The sequence below is a fragment of the Orbicella faveolata genome, unplaced genomic scaffold (genome assembly GCF_042242905.1).
Source record: "Orbicella faveolata isolate gen_17 unplaced genomic scaffold, um_ofav_v1 contig_24, whole genome shotgun sequence".
Taxonomy (NCBI): domain Eukaryota; kingdom Metazoa; phylum Cnidaria; class Anthozoa; order Scleractinia; family Merulinidae; genus Orbicella; species Orbicella faveolata.
In genome coordinates, this window is record NW_028301552.1 from 5,159,493 (window position 1) to 5,165,976 (window position 6,484).

Consider the following 6,484-nt stretch of genomic DNA (forward strand, 5'->3'; position numbering starts at 1 on the left):
CACAGAGATATTTTCGAGTTAGTGACTTTGGTAGATCAAGAAAACAGGAATCCAAAAAGATAGTAATTCAACTGATGAATACTTCTATTGTCGTTTTTTTCCTGTTGTTTTCATTTGAAAATAAAACTTTATTTTATAATATATAAATAATAAAAACTTGAAGTCGGCTTTAATATTTTGGCGTTCCTCTTTTAAATTTTCGTTTCGTTTTGAAAACTGCAGATAAGCAATTTTATCATCAAATTATTTTTCTGTATAGCGAGGAACAGGCTATCTGCTGGCTTTCCATATAGATATGCTGTGCTGAATCTGTTTTTTTGTGTGTGTGTGTGGCCATTTCTGGCTTTCCAAATCACAAACTGATTTGCTGAGACTGGGTGGAAACGCCTATCGATGAATGCGATTCCAATGCAAGCGAAAGAGCAGCAGCGTCTAAGTGACACGAACGAGTGAAACGAAATCCATCTCCCTACGGTGACAGCATTGTTGATTAAAAGTCGCCCGGAAGTATGTACTGTGCCCTGATATTTGCTTGAGGGAACTACTATTTCAACAAGTCTACTACTCGTGTTCACGATTACCCGTTTGAAGGAGCCGCGCAGCACTGAGAAATCGCTCCAACACCGAAGCCTCACTGATGCTGTGTTGGTGGTTTGGACAGGCCTATGCCTCTCGCAAAACAGGAAGCAGAAGAAGGAATCGCTGGCGCTGGTAATTGTGAATCGAGACCTTGCCGACGAAGGTCTTGGGAAATTTTCTTTCGATTCTTACTTTAGTACAGGTCGTAATACCTTACCAAATCAAGTGTGACCGCTGTGAATGGGAAATTTTCTCAAATAAATGGATCACATGAAATAATGTGTTACGTGACATGAGCTAGCTAAGGTTATTCAGTGTTCATCATCGCTATTCTAAATCATTGGCAGTGAATCAAGAAAAGATCATTCCTTGTCAAATGAAGACGCGGGGGAGATAAGTTGTCATAGCAACGGCAAAGGTCAGGTTTAATAGGAGGCCAAAGTGTCCGCAGTCAGCATTCATAAATCAAATTCCTCCCTGGAATCTCACAAAGAGGAAGAATTGTTTCATTTGCAGCTGAAGACATGTCCTATTATCATCGTGTAAGTCATTATTCTCAAGATCCATGTTTTAGTGTCATCTTCAGGGTGATAATCGTTCAACTTGACCAGCGGTTATCAAGCATGAGTGCCATTATCTTGATGTCAAGTGCAGCAAAGCGCGTGCAATAATTATGTGGTTCCCAAAAAATTTACGGAATGCGACAAGATAAAACCGGTTCAGTTTAAAACCGCTGTTGTTGCTCTTTTTAGGGAAATGATTCATAAACGCCAGCAAAAAGAAAAAAAAAAAAAAAACGAATACGAGGTACCGACATATCGTTTTCCGAAACCGATTGAAGACGTATCGAATTATCCTGATAATCTCATCCATATTCTCGGCAATGATGAAGCACGTTAATTGGCAGCCAACGGATGTCGAGTCTGTTTATTCCATGATTTTTTTTTGTCTTTTTAAAAAGCTATTTATAGTTCTTTTTGTTCCTCGTGCCTTAAAAAGAAACTGAAATGACATCGAGAGAACCTTTTAATTTGGTTTTGTGTTTAATTATTCATGTAGATATTACTTAGACGGGTCAAAAATGGCGCCATATAATGTCTACGTGATGACCATTTCATCCTGATGGGTCTTTTTTTTTTCGATAATTTGTTTTCGATGCAAGAATTCGTAACCAGGAGAAACAAAATACAGTCCAAGCCCTATTAAGCGGCAACCTGTTAAACGGCCACCCCTATTAGGCGGCCAGTAATCAAAGTCCAGATGAGGGCTTCTTTATTGTTTTTACATATATTAAACGGCCAACCCCTTTTAAGCGGCCGCTATCCATTTCCCCGAGGGTGTTCGTTTATTAATTAGGGATTGAGCTGCACTAAAAATGTCAAAGATCAATATTAAAATATTAATAATGGAAACTAAATAAACTTTGCAAACACCGCGATTTTCCTAGTTTTTGTTTTTTTCTTGTCTTTTTTTAGTGCTTTTTTTTTTATCTCGTGGCTTAAAAAAACTGAAAAGTCTGCGAGAGAACCTTTCCAGTTTGGTTTTAATTTTGTTTTCAATTATCCACCTACAGTAAGACCGCGGTACTTAAGGTTACAGTATACCTTCAGGGGTGTCTCGCGCGCAAGCGATGTAGCGCGTGCAGTTTAAGCTGTAGATACCTAAACCCCTATATCAAATTAAAGCTTATGGAGCTGGCTATCAAACTATACCAAGAATTTTGAAAGAAAATGAATTGTCGAATTTTTCACGACCACTAAATGCGCGCGCCCGAATCACCTTTCGAAAGCTACAAGTCAAAGCGAATTTCGTTTTTCGCCAATTTAATTTTTTCCTCGGTTTCAGGGCCCAAAGCGCTTAAAAAACGTGTCTGCGTTTTGGCATATTCAATTGCAGTAAAAAGTTACAGAACATTTTCGAAATAGGATTAAAAAAATGTGGAGTGATCGTACAAAAATCGCTCTCGAAGAAAAAGAATCTCGAAATTAACAATTCCCAGACACGCTTTTGTAGTTTATATGTTAAACTAGCCACTGTCCAAATTTAAGAGCAATTGAACAAAATCCCTTTGAGTTATAGCTCTTTAAAGTGTCTACTTCAAGTGAAAAAATTTATTCGAGAAAACAGCGCTAAGAAAAATTTTATGCTTCGCAAACAAACTCCGCCCACAGACGCCTTCAACTGGGTTCTCAGATAACTAAGCCAATCAGTGCAGGGAACTCCTGGTGAAATTTACGCGCGAATCGCTAAAACCTTCTTATGTTTAGCAATGCGCTCAAGGAACCGAAGGCAGAGAGATAATTTTTCTGTAGCTCGGTTTTTCTTGAAGCTGGTCTGGCAAAATGGGGAAGACTAAAAAGGATACGAACGCTAGAGTGGCTGAGCGAAGGAAACAAACAAAAGAAAGCGCAGAGAGCAACTGTGTGTGGACAACTGTGCATGGATAATATTTCAAATGGTCTCAATGAGTCCGACGATTCGTCGATATCGGGCTCATCAGAAGAGTCTCTGTCAGCATCCCTGTTATTGCTGTCAAGTTCCGAAATTTTTACAGAACCTTTCTTTTCTCTTACCACGAATATTTGCCCGCCTTATACGATAACTATAGCTTCGTCCGCGTGGCGAACTTTCGCTTCTTCACTCATTGATGTATTTTCATTCGTTCTTCGCTGTTTTCGCTTTTTCGAACTGGTCCATGGATTAAACGTGGTCTATGTTTACTTATAACTTAATAGAGACACGCCTAATACCAACTAGTGAGACAATCTCAGATAGTGCAGAGCGCAATTGATAGCTCTGGTACAGTAGTCCCATAAGTACTCACCCCTACTCGGTTCACTTCCGGTTTGTGTCTACCTTGGTAGTCTGCTACGGCTTTTCCGCTTTGCAGTGTGTATGTTTCAAGGTTGTATTTTCATTCAAGGTCCAAACATTACGCACAAATTAATTACTACTGGTGCTTTAAGTTGATTTTCGTTCATTTTAAATTCAACAATACGCTGAAGCAGCAAACGTGACAATTTAGCTCTTCACGCCAACTTTGTAACTTGATACTTTTGTTTTCCTCGCAAAGCCATGTAATATGAAACCCTTGTTTTCTCCAAAACATACGGAAGATGTCCTTGTTTTTTGGAGATAAATGAAAGAAAGTTAAATATCTGATGTAGTGATGAAGAAACGGAACAGAGACGATGTTTTACTAAAAATGCAAATTTTTACCGATGAACAAGAACTAATTTAATTATCAGATAGTCACGAAATACCACTTTCTTTTTCTGTTGCCACCTTTGTTGTTAACAATAAAACAATTCAAAATTAACACACAACGATATTGATGGCTGAGAAGCTTTTCAACGAAAAGTATTGAAGATAAACAGCGCTACTTGGCCGATATGAATGAGTCTCCTCAAAGACTGATTAAATTAATTTGCGCTTTCATTAGGTGCCACGGCGTCTGCAGCAATATTTGAGCATTTTTCGTGGTTTCTTTTGTTACAAATTCACAATGTGTGGAGTATTAACGCCACTAACTTGAGAACTTTTTGGTCTCTCTTACAGACGCAATTAAGGCAGGAAATAAACAAGTCGCTAAGGAGAAGCAATATATTTGAACTCTGACAAGCACACTATTGTAGATTGAAAACAGCAGATGATATTTGTTGAACCGACCTGTTTGTAATTCTAAAAGCTACGCAGCCACAGTAACGTTTCACTTTTGCAATAAAAAGGGACAACTGGCGCTACCTGAAAAATAACTGCCGTCCTTGGTCGCATGACACGATATATAAAATACTGCGTGTAAAGATAGTGTATAACACTAACAATGCTAGAACGCATGCGTCTTACATGTTGAGCTCTACCATAAGGAAAACCACTCAACATTTGTGCGTGATTCCGTATGCAATGTATCCTTCACCTAATATAGAAGCCACGAACCCTAACTAATCTACGCATGCGTTTAGGGCAACTTAGTTTTGTTCTAAGGAGAATGGTACCACAAGGAGAGCAAGGGGTTACCTGAAACAAATATATAGCTTTTCGATGTTCAAAGTTAAGCGACGGCGATGGAATGTGTTTTACGTAGATTACACATGTACCTTCCCACCCTACTCCCATTACTTCCTTGCCTCTAGACTAATTAATTAATTGAAATTAATTAATTAAACAAACATTAAAGTTTACACCTTAGCGCCATAGCGGCATAGGGCCTTAGTTCCTTAGCGGCAGGCAACCCTCATAACCATCCCAATAGTGCACTCTGCACTAACTAGTGAGACAATCTCAGATAGTGCAGAGCGCAATTGATAGCTCTGGTACAGTAGTCCCATAAGTACTCACCCCTACTCGGTTCACTTCCGGTTTGTGTCTACCTTGGTAGTCTGCTACGGGTTTTCCCCTTTGCAGTGTGTATGTTTCAAGGTTGTATTTTCATTCAAGGTCCAAAAATTACGCACAAATTAATTACTACTGGTGCTTTAAGTTGATTTTCGTTCATTTTAAATTCAACAATACGCTGAAGCAGCAAACGTGACAATTTAGCTCTTCACGCCAACTTTGTAACTTGATACTTTTGTTTTCCTCGCAAAGCCATGTAATATGAAACCCTTGTTTTCTCCAAAACATACGGAAGATGTCCTTGTTTTTTGGAGATAAATGAAAGAAAGTTAAATATCTGATGTAGTGATGAAGAAACGGAACAGAGACGATGTTTTACTAAAAATGCAAATTTTTACCGATGAACAAGAACTAATTTAATTATCAGATAGTCACGAAATACCACTTTCTTTTTCTGTTGCCACCTTTGTTGTTAACAATAAAACAATTCAAAATTAACACACAACGATATTGATGGCTGAGAAGCTTTTCAACGAAAAGTATTGAAGATAAACAGCGCTACTTGGCCGATATGAATGAGTCTCCTCAAAGACTGATTAAATTAATTTGCGCTTTCATTAGGTACCACGGCGTCTGCAGCAATATTTGAGCATTTTCCTGGTCTCTTTTGTTACAAATTCACAATTTGCGGAGTATTAACGCCACTAACTTGAGAACTTTTTGGTCTCTCTTACAGACACAATTAAGGCAAGAAATAAACAAGTCGCTAAGGAGAAGCAATATATTTGAATTCTGACAAGCACACTATTGTAGATTGAAAACAGCAGATGATATTTGTTGAACCGACCTGTTTGTAACTCTAAAAGCTACGCAGCCACAGTAACGTTTCACTTTTGCAATAAAAAGGGACAACTGGCGCTACCTGAAAAATAACTGCCGTCCTTGGTCACATGACACGATATATAAAATACTGCGTGTAAAGATAGTGTATAACACTAACAATGCTAGAACGCATGCGTCTTACATGTTGAGCTCTACCATAAGGAAAACCACTCAACATTTGTGCGTGATTCCGTATGCAATGTATCCTTCACCTAATATAGAAGCCACGAACCCTAACTAATCTACGCATGCGTTTAGGGCAAATTAGTTTTGTTCTAAGGAGAATGGTACCACAAGGAGAGCAAGGGGTTACCTGAAACAAATATATAGCTTTTCGATGTTCAAAGTTAAGCGACGGCGATGGAATGTGTTTTACGTAGAGTACACATGTACCTTTCCCACCCTACTCCCATTACTTCCTTGCCTCTAGACTAATTAATTAATTGAAATTAATTAATTAAACAAACATTAAAGTTTACACCTTAGCGCCTTAGGGCCATAGCGCCATAGCGCCATAGCGCCATAGCGCCATAGCGCCTTAGTTCCTTAGCGGCAGGCAACCCCCATAACCATCCCAATAGTGCACTCTGCACTAAAAATGGTGGGTAGTCAGAACAACAATGCTGATCAACTGAGTAGTCAATTCGTGACATCCATATAGGTAATTCCCGCGAAAATCGTCTCGGTT